Raw genomic sequence first — 20,557 nt, forward strand, 5'->3', positions numbered from 1 at the left:
TAAAATAATGAATTAACTTAAGGTTTGTTTTCCAAGGTCCAGTTTCCTGTCTAAAAACTTACCTCTTCCCCAGATAATTATTACAGAAATACGTACTCTATTTATTGGAAACATCAATCTGTATGACACCACAAGACAACACTGTCAAAATATAACAGTCTGACATGTTCAAAAGTACATTTATATATAAATTGGTTGAATATGGGTAGATGTATTGGTTTAATGAGTAGCTGTTATAATTTTTGCTAGGTCATTGAATAAATGGAGATTAGGGTGGAGCCACAGAAGTGACACGGTGGTCTTGAACACATATATGGGGTATCTAAATTTTGCTTGGAATTACCTTGAAGAAGATTGGGAGACTAGAAGCCAGTATTATGAAATCAAAGACCTTGAAAATGTCCCCAGTAATTCAGAGAGGTAGAAATCTAGGTTTTAGATCCTATGATCTGAACCTCCTGCTCTCCCTCTTTTCTCCATTTATTTATCTAAAATATTTGTCCCTGTGGGAGGTAGCGTAGGTCTTAGAAGGATTGATCTCAATCTTTACTTTTTAAAAATGAAATTTTCCTATCCAGTCAGAAATCATGTAGGTCTTTCATACACAATACATTTCTACAAAGTAATTAAAACAACATGAAAGAACCACCAATTTAGTGGAGTGCTTTTTAAAATAGCCCAACCAGTTTGTTTATAAATGTGGTTTTCTAGAGACATGCTTAGAATTCTTTGCAAATAAATATTTGCATGATATTTTTATGCAAAGATTAATTTCTCCTGGGATAAGATGAGCTTTTAGAAATAGTCTTGTGCTTAGCTTCATAGTTCAGTGATATTGTGAATTTATAGAGATATTTCTATTAAAAAGAAATTGGTACATTGAGCATGTTATTTTGGTAAACTTAATTTAAAATATGGGCCATATTCAAAATGGAGTATGCTGTTTTAAATAATTCACAATAGAGATAGAGGAAGACAAAAATACATCTGGGTAACAGTGGTTTAGCTAGCCATTTAAATAAATCAGTTTCACTAGTGGCCGGTCACCCTCTTTATGAGATCGTAATTTCTAAAACACAGTCAAATACTGAACTCTATTACATATATCTAGGAGTGACTGTATGTATGTGAGACATTTTTTAAAAGATAAAGCCAATCTCAGAATGTCATATGCTGTGTGATTCCATTTATATAACATTCTAGAGATGACCAAATTATAGAGATGGGGAACAGATTAGTGATTATCAGGGTTTAGGGATGGTGAAGGGAGGAGGAAGAATGTAAAACCAGGAAAATCTGTGTGTAAGGGAAAGGTTCTGTATCTCACTTACAATGGCATTTTCACAAATCTACACATCTGATAGGGAATAGAGTGATACACATTCCTGGTACCCTTGTCAATTTCCTGGTTTTGATAGTCAACTATAGTTAACATGAAGATGTGCATGGGACCACATTGTCTTATCTTTGCAATTTCCTGGGAATCTATAAATTTTCCCAATTAAAAAAGCTTTTAAAAAGGAAAATAAAGATAATCCATCTTTTTCTAAAAAGAAACACAATGCTATTTCTACACAAAAGATTATTATTTTTAACCTAATTAGAAAAAGATTTGCAAAATTTGCATCAGAACCTCATTATTTTCCTTCTGCTCTTACCTATCCTTTTATTTCAATCATAATTATCAGCAATAAATGACTTTTACTTGGTCTGATGCTTTATATTATTTTAATTCCCAGACATTCTATTTACTTTTGTATTAGTTTTCTTGTGAGAGGACTAAAATACCTTACTTGATGTTGGCAACAAGAATTCTTAGAAGTTTACTTGAATCGAATGTTATCATGAGGGAAATAAACAAAGCTGGGATGAGGAGTAGGTATCACCATATTGATCAAAGTAAAGCAATTGGAATAATGAATTCGGGTAGTAGGTGACTAGATTTGATATTTAACATCATTTTAAGTGTTTATGATTATAGACTTAACATATAAAAGTTTTAATCCCTAAAATGTGTGAATTAGTAAATAAGATCTGGAATATAAAAAGGAAGATTGTATTGCCATTCACACACAGAGAGATCCTAAGTAAGGTCTGTCCTTTGGGAGAGTTTGTTGATCCTGAGTAATATTAAGGATAATATTAAGGTGAGCTCTAGAAAGTATGTTTAAAAACACCCACAGGTCTAAAGAATGATTTCTCACCATGAATTAAGCTTAATTAAATGTGGCTTTATTTCTAGAACTTGATAAGAGGCTTCCTTAAATACCTCCTGGATTTTGGGAATGCCAGACTTCTCCAGGCCTCTCCTTTACTGCTTCAGGCCAATCTCATCACCCATTCGTGCAGGCTCTCCCAGCTCGGGGGTCACAGGAGAGAGAGTCTCTGATGACTCGACTTGCTCAGTGAGCAGTTTCTCTATCATAATGCATCGTGCCAGATTGTTCTTCTCGCAACTAGACTAAAGAAAAACTGCTACGAGGAAGACAGTGGTACCTCTCCCCTTCTAATTTAGGTCAGGAACAGAAAGCACCTACCCTAGGGCACTAGAGGAGGGGAGAGTCAGAGCCCAAAGCGAAATCTGGAGGCGAGGTGCTTTCTGTCCCTGAACAGGCTGCCTGCCAGCTCTACTCCTTTTTTTTTTCTTTTTCTTTTTTATTGTTTAAAGTTTTACATATAGTAGTACATATATCTCCTTTTTTCCCCCCATAGACCTTCCTCCAGCCTCCCCTAATCCCTGTCACATGCCCTCATCCCACCCCCCACTCCCCCAGTGTCTTGTGTCCATTGGTTGTGCTTATATGCATGCATACAAGTCCTTTGGTTGATCTCTTTCCCCCCCTCCCCAACACTCCCCAGCCTTCCCACTGTAATTTGACAGTCTGTTCGGTGCTTTACTGCCTCTGTGTCTATCTTTTTGTTCATCAGGTTATAATGTTCTTTATTATCCACAAATGAGTGAGATTATGTGAAGCGAGTTGCTCCAGAAGGCAGGTCTCCGTTCCTGCTCCCTGTCTCTGTCCTGTATCATGTTTTGAATCCTGTGTTTAAACAGACAATCTAATATTTGAAGATATTTGACAAAGGGGTTTTGCTTGTTTGTTTTAGGACAGTTTAAATAAAATCATCTTTTTACACATTTCTTTGGTGTTCTGGGCAGAGTTACCCAAGTAGAGTTTAGCAGCCAATTGAACTGGCAGCATAAAGTGAGTCTTACCATTCACTGTGTTCTGGCGTATGAGATTTACTAGTTGACAATACCTCTGTATTATTCTCCTAGTTAGCAAAGTTAGAACAATTTCTTTATGCCTCATGCTGCACAGACAGGAAATGAACTTGTTCAATCAACAGGGTCAAGGCTTTTCTGGTAAGTTTGAGTCCGGAAGAATGGAGACAAGCTGGCTATACGTGGCTTTGGTCTTACTAGGTTATGGTATTTTAAGGACCTATAGCCCTCAGAAAGACCACAACCACTGCAATTTCTCTGCTCCCTGAGCAGAAGTGATACTGGGAGGGGAGAGCTGGAGGGGTGGGCATAGATTAGCTGAACTGCTTTAGCTCTTGAGCAGTGGGAAGGATGCAAAGAGAGGGGACTGAGTGGTGGGACTTCACCAGTGGCAGTCTTCGCCTGTCGGACTTGTCTGGCCGCTTGCCTGGCACCTGGATCAGACAGTGAGGCATCTGAGCTGGGGACGCTGAGCAGGGTTATGTTTGGATCCGACCTCCCATGCACTGAATGTCTTGATTTCATCACATTTACAGTGTCAAGAGGACACAGGTTCCTCTCCAAGAGCAGAGTGTACTAGTTAGCAGGAAATATTTCCCTACAAATTATCAGAAAGCGAAATGATGGCAATAACAAATTTAAACAGGGACAGAGAATACTTTCCAGCTCTGCCAAGTTTTTCCAATATGTTCTTTAAAGTACATATTCTGATATTCACTAATTTTCTTCTTGTAGGTAGAGTTCAGAATTTTTCCTCTGCAGGCAGTGTCTTACTGCGTCTGCAGCTTTGGGAAACTCTCACCTTTTAAATTGTTAATGTGGACGGTGAAAGCGAGAGAATTTTGATGGTAGCCCTTGCCAACATGAATGTTCAGGATTTCCCCACTGTCCTAATCCTGACCTGATCCTGGGAGGCGAAGAGGCCTATTGCCTGCTTTCAGGAGGCACATTCTCCAAATTAACACATTTTTCTAAAATGGGCTTTCCTGGGTAAGATCATTGCTCTGATCTTTGTAATGACCACTGGCTAAAATACATTGGCAAAGGAAGAAAAAAAAAAGTAGTTGTAAATACAAAGATAACTAACTGCATGTCAGATTTTATGTAGTTAGGAACACAAAACAACCATTACATCTGCATGAAAGACATCTTTTAGAATATCTGCTAGCTTACAATACCTCATTCCATTTTATTTTCTATGTACTTGCCTTTCAGGAAACATATTAGATGAAGAAATGAAAGAATAGCAATGGGAGAGGAAAAATCTTCCTACTACAAATGCCATAAACCTCAGTTTTGCTTTGAGGCCCTTCTCTGCCTGTTCTTGGTTATGTGACTTTGGATCAGTTCCTTCACTGGTTGTACTATTAGAGGCAGTGACTGAGGCATTCCACAGAAGGGAAAATGTGAAATCAGTGCCTGCAATAGTGTCCACTTAGTGGGTATGTGTTGGATGGACAAAGTGACAAATGGTATAGAGCACCTAAGCCTGGAGTCAGTTCAGTGCTCCACAAAGTTAACTAAGCAAAGATGCCGTGATGGTGGTGGGGGGGCTGGCCGGTACTGACTTGAAAGCAGAACAAGATGGGAAATGCTCCTATTAAAATTTTGGGGCTATAAAAGCTGTATGCTTCTTTGCATTTATACAGATGCTGTAGTGTGCAATGTCACAAATAAGTAAAAATCCTTTCCCACACTTCTTAATCACCCATACCTGTACTCCAACCAACAGTAGGGTTTGTGTGGGCAGCAGAGAAGACCATATTGTTTGTGGGATTGTTATTATAAACTAGAGACCAGGTGCACGAATTCGTGCATGAGTGGGGTCCAGCTGGCCCACCCAGATCGGAGTTGATCAGGCCAGTGGGGAGGTGGGGCCGTGGGTGGTTGGTGGGCCGGCCCCAACCCCTGGTCGAACTCCAGGTCAAACTCCCGGTTGAACTTCTGGTGGAGGGGACAATTTGCATATTAGCCTTTTACTATATAGGATAATCTAGCTTTTAAATTGAATTTTGGAATATCATTTTTAATAAAGAAAAGAGGATTGAGTTTCAACTAGATAGCATACATTGTACATTTATTTCATGTCTGTTTTGGAAATGGTCATTGAGAGAGGAAACTTGGGTTTTCTGTGAGTTTTCTAAGTGTATTTTAATGTAATTATCTAGAAAATTACCGTATTTTCCGGCGTATAAGATGACTGGGTGTATAGAAGATTTTCCTGGGTTAAAAAGTTCTCTTATATGCCAGAAAATACGGTATGTTGAAAGGAGCAAAGGAAGAATTGATAACTAGGGGGAGAAGATAAGAAGAGTCTCCTTCCCTTTCCCAAATAGCTTAGATTTGCTGAGCATGACAAGAAACATTCACATTTCCCTTAAGATGAAGAATGGAAAGGGAAACAAGAGTTTCACTTTAGAACCTAATTCTTTTTTAAAATATAAAACAATGACATTATTTGCCAGACTATATGGGGTCAGTAGAAAAATTGCTACCATAACCAGGTCTGAAAAGAAACCCGAGAGTCTGGAGCGAGAACTTAGAAAGCAAAGAAGTCACAGTGGTCTGACTTTGGGTTAAAGGAGGAAAATCGACAATCCAGGTGTGATTCAGGGAGGAAAGGGGTCAGAAGGCCACCATTAAAAAGCTGGCCACTTTGGGGAGCAGGAACTTGGCAGGAGCAAAGTAGACACATTGTCTTATCTTCTCGGAAAACCTCCAGCTCTGAGCTTTGTCCAGTTGGCAAGGAAGATACAGGAAGCTTGTATTTCATAGCTTTGCTGAGTGGTTGCTGTACCTATTTAAAGAAAAACAAATAACCCCAAAGTTCTCCACCACTCTTCAGCCTAAACAAGGGTTACATTTCTCCACATGGATCGGTGTTTAAAAGCAAAAAATGAGAGCAGGAATGCACCCACTATGGAAAGAGATTAGAGTCGGCCTGCTTAGACAGCAGAGGACCTGGAAAAACTCAATCCCAGGCCAGAATGCCACCCTAAGGAGTTTGGGGGGAATTTCCTTATCTTTGTGGGATGAGACTGTATTTAGTTCCCTCAGCAAGTGAAATTATCTGGGAAATGATTCTAAAACACAAAAGACCAATTGTCTTCAATTCAATATTTTTGTCACCTACTACTTGGTTGACCAAAGGTTTTACCAATCATTAAATGGTTTTCAAAGGAATGTATCCAAAATAAAGAGAGCATTTTTTTAGAGATACAGCCTGGTATAACAGAATGGACATAGCTTTGGGGCCAAAAATGTGGGTTTAAATTTTCTTCCTAATCTTATTTCCTTTGTGATCTTACATGAATTACTTACTCTCTCTGATCCTCAGTGTGTTTCATCTGGGTATAATGATAACCTACCTATTATTTTGTGATGAGAATGAAATGAGATTCTGCTATGAATTTCCTGGGCTCACAATAGATATATGATAAGTGATACCTTCTAACATCAGGTTTTAGAGCTTGAAACATAAGCTGAACCCTGAAATTCTCAAATGTTCTGAAATGACTCCCCTCCCTCCCCTCCCCCCCGCACACACACATACACCCTTAGATATAGAATTAGGAGATGAGGACAAAGAAAAGGCAATGATATTATCCCCGACTTTAGATAAATTATCTTAAAATAAAACTAAGACATTAAAGTCCTGATTTAAAGCATAAAGTTCAGCAGTGTGTTCTCTGCCATCCTGATGTTAACTTGCTCGGCTTCAGTGTCTCCATCTCTAAAATGGGAGTATGATTAGAGTTATGAATAACTTATAACAAAGCGCAGAAGAATAACTATCATTGCACTTCTTGAGGTCCCAAGATTCACCTTTTAAACTCTTCTATATTTATCTTTAGCACTTGAGAACTTCAGGGGTTTCAAAATTCTCCACTGGAAAGGCCAGCTTTTCTTCTGCTGTAGCGATGTGGGAAGAGGTATATGCAAGTGGTAAATCAGTGACACCCAGTGGCTGCTGCTTTTATATTTGCCATTTGTATTTCTGATTTAATTGTGTAAGGTTCTAACCCAGAACGAATTAAGAAGATGGCGAGCATGTGGGAGTCATGGATGCTTTTGAAGGTTTCTCAGCAGTGACACGATGTTCTGGGACTTGGGAACAACCTAAGAGCAGAAATAGGCAGGATGCTTGCAGGTGGGGAAATAGCTCTGGGAATTTCCCGCCAGGCTATTTGCATTTTACTGGGGAGGGGACACAAGCTTTCCCGTCTTTGCTGGATTTCCCAAGAAACATTCCCATCTCTGCGGTGGCACGTCAACTGACAAAGTTTCAGGGACAGTCTAATCTCCCAGAGGCAGTTGGGAGCGCTCCCTAGAAATTAAACTTCCTGGATTCAGCCAAACTTAATTAGAGGTTTAATCCAAAGCCCTCCCCTCCCCCACAAAGCTCCTTTATGACATGATAATAAGGGTGGGCTGATATGTGTATGAGGGTGAGTAGAAGCCAGTATGAGAGGACACGGCTGGGGTAAAAATTCACTCACACTCCAGTTTGTACACTCTGCCGCTGGATGCTCCCGGCCACTTGTAGCCCCTTGGAGCACTTCACGTTTTCATCTGTACAAGGAGGGCAGTGATGTGAACCCCCAGGCTGTTGGGAGGTTTTAGTGAAACCACGTACCTGAAGTGATGGCGTGCAACCCATCCTAGGCACTCTGTTTATGGCAGTCACTCTGGTCCTAATTTTTATCAGTTGAGGTTCTCTGCTGAGCGAGGTATAAGATGACTTCTGAGAACAGCCCTTCTCTGGACCTGGATGAGTACTTTCTGGTGATAGCGTGGATGGGAATGCACTCATTGTGCTTTTTAATAACTGGGGGGTAGGACTGGTTTCCATATAGAACTAATGTTCCCCAAGTGTTCTGGGTTTCTTGGATGAAAGACTCTGGAGAAATATTTCGTGTCAAATTGTTAGCTGGGAGCTTACCTTTAAGGATTAGTGTTTTCCCCCCACATAAAACATTGAGGAAGTTTTAACAGCAGAGAGATATGCTAAGTAAGGCAATTAGGTAACGCTGTTCATAACGGAGTCCACAGTGGGTTTGTTAAAACAGAAGACTCTTGTTCTTAGTTGCTGCTCCTTAAAAAAAAAAAAAAAAAAAAAAAAATATATATATATATATATATATATATATATATATATATATATATAATTTTAGAGAGCGAGAGGAAGGGAGAGGAAAAAATAAACATCAGGGACCCAGGTATGTGCCCTGATGAGGAATCGAACTCATGACATTTTGGTGCATGCGATGACACTCCAACCAACTGAGTCACACCGGCCAGGGTGGTGCTGCTGCTTTTAATTGCCTAATACATATTTTCAATAAGTGGATTTTATCTGGAAATAGAAATATGATAGCAAGTAAAATTTATAAAAGGGGACCTTTTTTTCATTATATGTTTACATCAGTTAAATATGAGGAATGATTAAGATACCAGACCTTGCAGCCAGGTGGACTTGAATTTCAATACGGGCTTTTCCACTTCCTGGTTTGCTTAGATCTCTAAGCTTCAGTTCCATCATCCATAGAATGGGGATGCTAGTGCCCCCCTCACAGGATGTCTGAGAAGAGTAAAGGAGAGAGAGCAAGTGGAAAACGTTTAGCTCCCTGCACGTCATAAGAGCTCAAGATGGAAAGGAAACCAACAGGGAGTGCCCAGAGCAGTGGCTCTTAAACTTATCTGATTCCAAACCTCTTTATATAACAGATATTTTTTATTCCCCTTTACTATCTTGAAATGAAATCTTAGAGCTAATATAAGCTACCGAGTACATCCTTTAGATAGCAGTGTATAGTAGTGCTGTCATGGAAAGTAAAGGAGAAGTAGAGGAGGTTGACTTAGGGTGAAATGATGCGCATTTCACTGTGATGCTTGGGCGCAACTACACCAAAGAGGCTCATGCCTCCAGCATCGCCCTGAGTGAGAGAGGTACCCGCTTGACCCACATGCAAAACGTAGTACTGCTCTTGGTGGCTTTTTGAAATGGTGAAGAACTTAGTATTTCAAACAGGGCAAAGTGTGATCTCCCCTCACTGAGGTGCTAGTTTTATTACTGAAAATTTTGTATTGGTTTAAATAAACTAAATATATGGTTTCTATTTAAACCACCCAGAAACACTTTGTTAGAGTTAGGTTTTTAAGCTCAGAAAATTATAAACAAATTTCTCACCTACATTTGGGACTGCCTCCTTCATTACAAGATGTTGGTCATCCTCGGCCCCATCTGCTAAATGCCAATAACCTCCAGCTCCCCAACTTTTATGACAGCCAAAAATAAGCCCACAACTTTCCCAAATGCCCCCTAAGGGATGGTACCACCTTCATTAAGAACTATTTGCCTGGAGAGGCCTGAATCTTAAAGCTGATTTGCTTAGCTGGTTTGGTAAGCCAACGTTTTTGAAAGCCAGGCCATGGGGAGCAAGACTGATCAATTTCTAATATCCAAGCTTCTTTAAAATTTCAAGAGGCGGGGCTGGCTGGTCCATTGGTGCAGTTTTCAAAAGGAGATCCTGGCCCAAGCCTCCCCCAAATCAGGAGTTTGTAAGAAGGAGGGGAAATGGGAGAGGCTGGGTGAGACCCTTAAGTCCCCACCTTTCCTCTTTGAGATGAGGTGCTGAGGGGAGAGGCCGTCAGCTTAGGGACAAGAATCTTTTGCCCACTTTGGACTCTGCAGTGCGTGTCCAAATGGACAGAGTAGATTCAGTGGCACAACAGGCTGAGCAGGAGGGCCAGCTCATCTTTCCCATGTCCTTGCCTTAGTCTGCCAGGCTGCTGTAACAAAAATACCAGGAACTGGGTGGCTTGCAAACAACAAATACTTGTTTCTCCCAGTTCTGGAGGCTGGGAAGTCAGAGATCATGGCACTGGCAGATTCGGTGTTTGGTGAGAACCCGCTTCCTCATTGGTGCCAGACTGGGCCTGCTTCAATGTACAAGGGCACTAACCCATTCATGAGGGCCCCACCTCCTAATACCATCACCGTGGAAGCTAGGATCTCAACACACGGAGGTTGGGGGTGTAGACATTCAACCTACCAGTCCCCTTAGCTCTACTGTGGTGTGCATGGAACTCAGAAAGCCCCACTGGCATCCAAGGGGAGCCAGTGGCTGTGCCAGGACACTGCAGTGGGACCAGGGGGAGGAGGTGACTCAAAGCTGGTTCTGTGGACCACCTGTTCCCTCTACCATCATGTGACTATACAAACCACACTCCTTGCTAATAAAGCCACAGCTGATCTAGGGTGACATACAAGAGACCGAACTTGACCTAAAGAGATGGGACATTTACTTAAGGAGTGTTTTAGATGATTGTGCCAGACTCGGGTGATGAAGGTATTTTCTTTCATTATCCAGCAGATGAGTGTGTGTGAGAAAGATAGATGCAATTACCAGGGAAGTGAAAAATCTATATTTTCTTCACATATGATTGCAGTGTGAATAAACTTGTGATCCTTCTGTGCTATTATTAACCAGGAGTTTACACCCAGGATCTACACATTATACATTTATAGCTTTGATTCATATAGTTGCTGGGTTTATAATATCAAGTCCAATTCATGTTTGGGCCCAGAATTTACCTTAACAAATAAAAATAGCTCCATAATTTCCTTTAGAAAATTAAGAGACCATGGAATTTTTGTAGGAAAACATAATGTTCAATTCTTAAATATAACTTTTAGGCAACTTGAGCTTGAATATTGTGAAAAACGTTTCCCCATTTTTGTATGATCAAATAATATCTGGGTTATTCAATATTATTTATGAGTCAATTTTTAAAAAGTCACTCCTAGGCCAATTTCATCTCATTAACCTTTTCAAGAAAGCATCCTGTGATTTATCAACCTCTAATGCCAATGGGACAGGGGTCAGGCAACAGTAAAAATTCAGGGAGGTAAAAAATTAGAGAAAAAATATTACCATTATTATCATTTCACTATAGTAAAAAAAAAAAAGTCAAATGCCTGTGTGCTGTGCAGTTTTCACATGTGTCCTGTAGTTTTGAAGCATGTTCTCCATTCTGAAGGAGTCGCAGCCCTGAGCAGGGAGGTGTGAGGAGAGGTGGTGCTACTTCTCACATGGTCCCAGCTCCAAGCTCCCTCACCAGTGCCCCCTCGGGAGACACCTTGAGAGTCTGCACATCACAGTGGCCCCAGCTGAGTTCCCACAGTTATAAATAGATTCTTAATGCATCTGGGAAGGGTACAGAGATACCAGAAAATGTAGCAGTTCTCAGGTATGGGGGGTGGGGGAGATTGAGGCCAGAGCTGGGGGTGGAATAGGATACAAGTTAAATGATGCCAGAACCTCACATTCTATTAATAATGTTTTCTTTCTCAGAACTGGCCAGGCGGGTCTCTGACTCCAGGGGATTATTCCACTTCTTGCTAAACCATCTGATTTCTGCTGACTCAAGCCCTCTTCACCTCTGCCTAGTGAGCTCCAGGGCTGACTTCCAATCCCTTCCCCTCCTGGGCACCCTCTTCCAGGGTTATGTGAGGTCATGGACTTAATTTTTCTCTTCATAGTTTTTTAGCTATTTAACAGTTACTCTACATGGTTCTTCAAAAGCCATTATAAACACACATTTCTTTTTAAAAAATATATACATATCTATATGGAAAAAAACTAAATTTGAATAAAATGTAATGCTAGAAAATCTATACCAACAGTAGACAAATATGTAAATTGGCTGTACCTCTATGATGCCCACAGCCAATCAGGAGTGGGTATGCAAAATTATCCCAACAAAGATGGCAGGCCTGTGGGCAGTGTGCACGCGTGCAGGTGCCGAGCAGCCTGGGGCAGGGTGGGATGCCCGCCCTCCGTGTAGCCGGGGTGATGCGGTGGGCGTCCCCGGGACCCCTCCTGCTCCGAGCCAGTGGCCAGCACGTGCGCCGGCGCTGAGCAGCCAGGGTCCTGAGGACGCCACTGGAGTGTCCGGTCCTATCAACACGGCCTAGGGGTGGCTGGAGTTCACAGTCCTTTTGGTTTCTGCAGCCCCTGGACTGGAAGTGGAAACCAAGAGTGTGGGAAGCACCAGGAATTCTGGGAATCATAGTTCTGGTGGCAGACGCATTATGAGATCTCCTAGACACTAGAGCAAAGTGAGCCTGGAGCAAGTTACTGTTGCAGGTGGGGGATGGAGGGAAAGCAAAGGTGGGAGACATAAGTAAAGTCAGAGTGTCGAGGAAAAATTAAAGGGAAGATAACCTGCAACTCCTAGGAAATCTCCACCAATGCAGCAAAGAAAAAAAAAAAAAAAGACCTCTATTATTCTGTGAGCACCAAACCAAACTGGGTTGGGGTCTCAGACAATTCCCTCATATGATTGCAAGACAGACAGAAACTCCTGGATTAGAGAGGGCTCCCCTGAGGGCTCCCAGATTGGAGAGGGTGCAGGTCGGGCTGAGGGAGCCCCCCCCCCCCCCCCCCCGTGCATGAATCTTCGTGCACCAGGCCCCTAGTGTTTATTATAAAACAAAAAATTTTAAAGGCAAAAATCCCCCCAAACACTAAATAGTCTACGTAGTCCAAATTATGTAATAATATAGGTATGTGTTAATGTTTATATTTCTATACAAGCGCACAGACAAAAATATAGTAACAACTGAAAACCTGGAAGTAACTATAACAAAATGTTTTAGGAATCTAACTCTATGAGGTGAGATTACAAGGGATTTTAATAGTTTGTTTTTAGTCCTCACCCAAGGAAATATTTCCACTGATTTTTAGAAAGAGTGGGAGGGAGGAAGAGAGGCAGAAAAAGGGGAAGAGAGTGAAACAGAGAGAGAGGTAGAGAGAGAGAGCGAAAGAGAGAAACATTGATTAGTTGCCTCCCTCATATGCCCCGATGGGCAGCCAATAGAACCTGCAACCCAGATATGTGCCCTTGACTGGGAATCAAACCTGAGGTCCTTGAGTATGCTCTAACCACTGAATAACACTGGTCAGGGCAGATTTTAATAATTTTCTCCAAAAATTTCTATAATGGGCATGTATATAAGTTTTATAATAAGAAAAAAACTACTTAATTTTTATTTATTTTTAATCATTTTTTCAGTTATAGTTGACATACATCATTATATTAGTTTTAGGTATACACCACAGTGACCATACATTACATAATTTAATAAGGGGATTAAATTCCCCTTGGCTTAAGTTCATCAGTTAACTTAATAAATCCTGCACCCGTCCAACACCATGCCTAGTTATTAGAATAGTATTGAGTATATTCCCATGACATCCCCATGACTAGTCTGTAACAACCAATCTGTATTTCTTAATCCCTTCTCCTCAAGAACAAACTATTTTAAAACCACAAGCTCTTTTTGTTTCCTTTTTCATACGAGCTAGCAGATAACATTTTCTAAATGGCAATAGCTGTGTGCTGCTGCTGGCTGATGGAGGATGTCATCTAGGAAGAGGGAAGTCAGAGAGAAAATATCTTCATAAGGAACAAATCTATGCAATTGTCTTAGACATAAAGTATTTTTCTTGAATCGCCTTAAACTTCTCATTTACAAAGATGGGTTATAAGCTGTAATGAACAGCAGCATGCGTTTTGCCGATCTAATAAGTCAGTTTTCTTTTCAGAAATTACCTCTTAGTCTAGTTCAACTGTTGTCAGGGTCCCACACTTCCCTAGACTGGGGGTTGGGGAGAAGTACACGACTCAAGTTTAGCCACTTCCTCTTACATTTGAATTTTGAATAGAGGAACACAAAGACTGGAAACTGGGTTGGAACTCCATTACCTCCTTGCCCAGAACAGCCTTGTTAAATGCCTGTTCTCCAGGGCAATTCTCTCACCTTCCTTGAGAGACCCATCCAGTAACTCCCGTTGGCTTAAGTTAATCAGAATCCGTGTCTTTTGTTCGCAGGCAGAACCTGTGTTGTGGCATTGTTTACAGCCCAACCGCAGCTCTGTGCTTATTTCCACAGACTGATGGATCTCAGGCTTTGGGTTTTGGCCAGTTCAGGTCACTGGGCTAACTAACCAGCTAATTAATGATTTATGATGTACGTGTATAGTCTAAAACTCCCCTAGTGAAACTTAGGGCCAGATTCTTTGTTGATAGCTTTTACCAGATGTAACCAGTTAGCCTGGCTTGGCTAACATGACGGAGGCATTAAAGACTACTGGGAACTTCTGCTTGGAGGTCATGGGAAATCAAGATTCATAGCACAAATTACAGTGGTTTAATCTGGAGGCCAAACAACTCCTTAAGCGAATAAGAAGGATCCTGCAGCCTTTTGCCTGGAAGTCCCTCAGGCTCCCAGTGCTTGCGTGTACTCTTTCTTGGGGCACCATTCCTTTGCCTTTATTTTAAGCCTTTATTTTAAGCCTTAGGAGAATGTGCTCTACAAACTCTCCTGCGTCCTTTAACCTAACCCAACCTGGGACTCTAACTGGCATAGAAGCAAATGGTAGTTAAAAATGACAGAAGACCCTCAATGGTGAGAAGGGCTTGGGACAGGGACGAGAGGGAGTCACCGCTAAGACGGAGAGAGGGGCTGGGTAACTAGCAGCCTTTCTTAACAGTCCAGAGAGGAGATGTGTGCACTAATGTTTCCATGAGTGGGTGAGACACTAAGGGACACTAGACAATTTTCATAAGATACTGTAGGTCGGAATGAAGTTAGGAGAAATGTCGACTATCTCCTGAATATGATACGAGCCCCTCCTGTTTCTGGCATGTTGTCAGAGCTCTGGCTTAATGGTAGAGCTAACAAGCACATTTTTGTTTGTTTGTTTTTATTTGCTCTTCTTGGACACTTGGTCTTGGTCTTGCCTTCTCCATACAATTCCTTTTCTGGTTGCATCCTTTCTGCCTCTCTACCGTTCTGTGGTTGCCTAGTGACTTTTAAACTGAGAACTAGTGTGCTTTGAGAGTCTGAATTACGTGTTCCAAAAATATTGTTCTCCTGTTGTGGTCAAGCTGTAGACTCGTTTTGGTCTACAGAGAAAGACAGGTTTCACCAACCTCATGGCTCTGTGCCTCTCATTTTGAAAGAATCACTTATGTCACAGAATGATCACAGTTATTTTACATAGTTTTTCCTAAATCTCCCCTACTGGCTGTGAGCATGTTGATTGCAGTGACTTACTTATCTTTCCATCTACAACAGCATCAAGCAAATGCCTTGCATATAGTAGGTGCTCAATAAGCATTTATAGAATAAATATATATGTGTATGTATCTTTTTTTTTTCTTTTTGGTTAGTCCTCACCCGAGGATATTTCCCCCCACCCCATTGATTTTTAGAAAGGAGGGAGGGGGGAGAGATAGAGAAACATCAACGGGTTGCCTCCTGGGCCAGGATCTGGCTTGCAACCCAGGTGCAGGCCCTTGACCAGAAATCAAACCCAGTCCCCTTCAGTCTGTGGACAGATGCTCTAGCAACTGAGCAAAACCAGACAGGGCTATGTGTATGTATCTTTATATATGATGCCCAAACTACCCAAAGCCCAAAGACACCTGTTTTTCCTTCTGTTTCAATGTCATAATTTTGAGAGTGACAAAAAGGAAGTACAATAAATTGATACAAGAAAGGAATTTTAAAATGTAGCTTCTAATATTTGGAATAGAATGATTTTTGATCATCTACATTATTTTCTGGCTGTGAGTCCTGGTGTAGACACACTAATTTCTTATCTGATCTATCCCTATTGTACTGTGTCATGAGGGACTCTATTAATGCAGGAAAACTTACTGTTTCACAGAATTTTACTTGTGTTTTACTGAATTCTGATTCTATGGAAAGGGCTGAAGTTCCATAGGAAGGCCGTTTTGAACAGCAGTTAGATGCATGGATTCTGAAGATAGACTGCCTGAAATCAAATTACATTCCTAGGACTCTTAGCCCTGTAGCCTTGGGCAAGTCACTTAACCCTGCTGTGCCTTAATTTCCTCATCTGGAAAATGGGGATAATAAAGTATTTACCTCCTAAGTTGTTTTGAGATTTAAATGAGTTAATTTATGTAAAGAGCAAAGACTAGTATCTGACAGATGGTAAATCTCTTTTATTCATGTAATTCATAAACTCAATATGTCAGGCCTCACCCGCCAAGAGTTTGCAGTACAATCCAGAAGGCTGCTGTTAACCTGGTGTTCTCTACCCCTTTTCTGGAGCTACCCTTCTATGTTCTCTCTGGGCAGGTCCCCTGTGTGTGCACTGACTGGAACAGGGAAGCATTGCCCCAGCCCTACTGACCAGGCATCTTTTCATTTTCAAGGGACTGTAGATGCCTACACCAATCACAAAGAAGAAAACCTTGAGTAAGAATGCCTTTTATTCAGGTAAAGACGGAAATATGTCCCATTAAACGAAAAGAACAGGTGGCTCCGTTTGGCCCAGATCTCCCTCTAAGAAGCTTATTCTGAGCTCTACTCCACCAGTTTCATCTACTTCCCCAGGGACTGGGAATATGACTGCTCTCTCACAGCTCTCTAACACTCTTTAAGGACAGTGTTACACCCTTCACCTTTTAAACACATATATTTGGCTGCCTCCAAGGCTAATTTTGTAACTCTCAGAAATGTAACTGTTACAGTAACGGTAAACTTAAGAAATACCATGACCTGATTGAGATCACTTAGGCCAAATCAAATATTTAAAATTAAAATAAAATTGTCTAATAATATGCCTTTTCTCTGATTGATGCCTTTCCCTTCCTTCTTGATGATATGTGAGCTAACTTCTATGGACAAGTGTACACACATGTGTGGACATGAAAGTCTCCCTGAATCCAAATGGCTTGGCAGACCAGCTCCTTCACACGACTGAATTCTTTGAACATGGAAGGGCTCAGTCTGAGATGGCTTCTAGAGGAAATACCTCCAGAAATACACCCCTTCTCCCCCAAAATGTCAGAGGTGCAGAAGAGCTATAGAATCTTCCCTGTAAAGGGTTTTTGGGTTCAGGAAGCCTGAGCAATTAATTGGAGGAAAGCAGTGGGCCTGCCACGGCTGTGAAGGATGGTGTCATTGGTGACTGAAGAGATTCTGGTAGTAAATTCACCTTCGAGCCTGCACAAATACAAAGCACGTGTGAATTTACGACGTTATTTTTTATAAGCCAGATGAAACACATCTCTGCTGTCAGCTGATCGCTACTTGTGGTTCTAGGAGTAGAAGCTGGCAGGAAGGTGCAGAGGGCCTGGTTGTAGTAATCCGTAGTTTAGAGAAAGTCTCTCAATAATATGACTTCTCTATTGAAATTAGTTTACCCTCTTTCTTTAAAGGTTCATTTCCTTCAACTTGGCATTTCACTGAGACATTCTGATTCTTTAATAGCTTCAATTGACCACTAGATGGCAACATTGTCCTTTTATGTGACAGCTTTGACTACAATAAACACCATGAATTTCTTCTGCCAACAACAAAATAAAAAAAAGCAGACTAGTAATTTAAATGTATCACTCTATAACAGGAATAAGGTAGAAGCATATTAAATCACGCGTTTGCAGTTTACGTGTGTGGAAAGTGTGCTAAACAATGTCCTGCTTCTCGACACCCTGAGAGAGAGGCATTTGTGCTGATGCTCACAGACCATAGTGTGGCCTGGGGTCCTCTGGTCTCTGTGCTGCAGGGAACCGTAGATATTTAATTCAGATCACCTAACATCTTTCTTGATTTTACAACATGCCGGAGTTGTGCTTTCCAAACATGCTAGCTTAAGAGTAAACAAATAAATGAAAGATTCCTGGGACCTTTCCTCAGGAATTCCTCAGTAGGATCTGAACTGCAGTGTGGGGTGTCTGGATTTTCAAAAGCACCTCCACATGCTTCTGATGACCAATAAGTTAGGAAGCAGATCTCGTGGATTTAATTTTAACTCCAACAACAGAATCCTCAAAGTAAAAGGAATCTTAATATAAAATTGCCACATACATTTTTTAGAGAAAAAAAATCTTAACTAAAAATACTTAGGCATCTCAATTACAATGAAGTCGAAATCATTGTAAAAATAATAAAGCGCTAATAATTGAAATGTTTATTCACCCTGTATGTCTAAAACAAAGGTGATCAGATCTGTATGTGGGGTTAAATTGACTAATGAGAAAGCTTGCAAGTAGTGTCCCCTGCTGTGTGTTTCTCACAATGGAAGATTCTCTAACTGGGGAGTGGTGGATTTCTACAGAAATTATTTCAGATATTCCAGAATGATGTCCCTCTATTGTTATTCTGCTATATATTGAATGTGTATCTTTAAAAGTCATTATCACTTTTGAAAAATTTGGGGGTCCTATCAGCCATATGCAATACTAGTTGTCAGTGTCATTTCGCCTCTCCTCTCCTCTCCTCTCCTCCCTTCTCCTCTCCTCTCCTCTCCCTCTCCCTCTCCTCTCCTCTCCTCTCCTCTCCTCTCCTCTCCTCTCCTCTCCTCTCCTCTCCTCTCCTCTCTTTTTCTTTGTGTGTCTCTGTCTCTATTTCTGTCATTATTTTCTCTGAATCCTTATTTACTTTTTGGTTTAATGTGGTAGCTTTATACCAGCTAATCACTGTTCAAATATAATTTGCCTTGACACATTTGAATCAGCTGACCTTATGAGTTTTTTCTTTATCTAATATTATCTTTTATTTTTTGTAGTTAAAAAATGTCATGGCAATTGGCATCAGAAAGTAACACCATCTTTTTCTGGTGTTAGTTTGTAGGTTTATATAAAGGCTCTCAGAAGACAATGTAAAGAGAATGGTGGTTGCTTGTGTTTAAAATTAAGCTACAGATACTTTTTAAACATGATAAAACAATTGGGTTTTCATAGAAAAAAAGACTAGAATGCCATAACACAATCCTCCAGTTTCAAAGTATCAAATCGGCTGTTCATAAAACTATAGTTATATGATGTTTTTGTTGCTAGAAGGCAAGATTCTGGGAAGCTTACTGCTTTGTTAAATTCCGGTGTCTTCATGTGTTGCTCAGGTTCTTTAAGAAATCCTTGAATTTAAAGACAAGAAGACTCCTATATGTTTTCTAGTTCCTAAAAGCCACTTGTAGATTTCCAAAGATGATGACAGAAAATGGAACGTGAATTGAAATGAGCATTTGCCGCAAAGTCAGAGACACAACTTAGAGGAATCCTCATTTGGGGCAGCTGCTGTTTTTCTTGTCACAGTTGGTGTCCATACATACCACTCCCTGCATTCCAGTGATTATCCGTGGCGGTAGGAATGGAACAAACAGAATGTTCTATTTTGGAAGTTTTCATTTCCAGGCAGAAGTTTCTGAAGCTGCAGTTGTGGGAGAAGGAGCATGGAGCTGGGCCAGCAGAGGGACCTGGAGCGCCGCTCATCTGTCTAGGCCCAGGCATGGGAATGTGTGTCCAAATAAACATTTATTTTCTGAGAATTTTATTCCCTATTTCTCTCCTTTAAAAATGCACAAGAATTATCTGCAGGAAAACATGCAGATTTAGATCAAAACAGAAAAATGAAGCAGTGCTCTCTAGTGAGAGAGCTAAACTGTTACCTCTTCCCTCCCAAAAAAATTGTCAGTGATTTTGATTAGCAGGAATCACTGACACTACAAATCAACCCTGTTTTAATTTTTAAAAGACACTTGAGGTGTGTTTCACAGCACCTTGTGCCTGTGCAAACTAAAAAATTAAAACAAAAACTTAAAAATATTTTAAACCAAAAAAATAGAGGTGGAGGGGAGGGCGCTCTAAATTTGGAAGATGTCAGATCTTAAACGCCAGGAAACCTGTCCTGGTCTCCCAGTGTTTACCCTTCTGCGAAGCTGGCCCACAGACTACCTTCCACCTTCAAAAGGAAATCCTGGCACCTGGAAGACTGTGCTGACAGTGAGTATTAAAATGACTTGTTTAATGAGCAGCGTGATTGAACCACGTAGGGAACGCCGAGGCTGAGTTTTCTCGAAAGGACTATGTTTGCTGTTTGCATTTAGTTACGTTGTGTGCTTCCACGGGCCCTTATTTTGACAAGCTATCGAGAAAAGTTTGGGGTGAGCACGGGCAATGTTTTTTTTATTTTGTAACCAGGTTGGTTGCTGAAAAAGAAACCGTGCTTCTCCATTCCTGCCTCTAACGGAGCCCAGCCTGTGCCACTTAAGTGAGAGCACTTGGCATTAACACTCACCGGAGGTGCCTGCAGCCTGTGTACACTGATGGGCGGGAATCATGGGAGATACTCTTCTCCCTTCCAGCGCCAGGCCACCCTCCACTAAGTAAAGGCTGTTGGGTAAATGGTAGGCAAACTGCCGGTCCTTGGGGTTGGGAGGAACTGATTTCCAGAACTCATTAACTGCATCCCCGGCTTCTTGTTGGAGGGGCACCTTCATTTCAGAT

This window comes from Cnephaeus nilssonii (assembly GCF_951640355.1).
Source record: "Cnephaeus nilssonii genome assembly, chromosome: 5".
Taxonomy (NCBI): Eukaryota; Metazoa; Chordata; class Mammalia; order Chiroptera; family Vespertilionidae; genus Cnephaeus; species Cnephaeus nilssonii.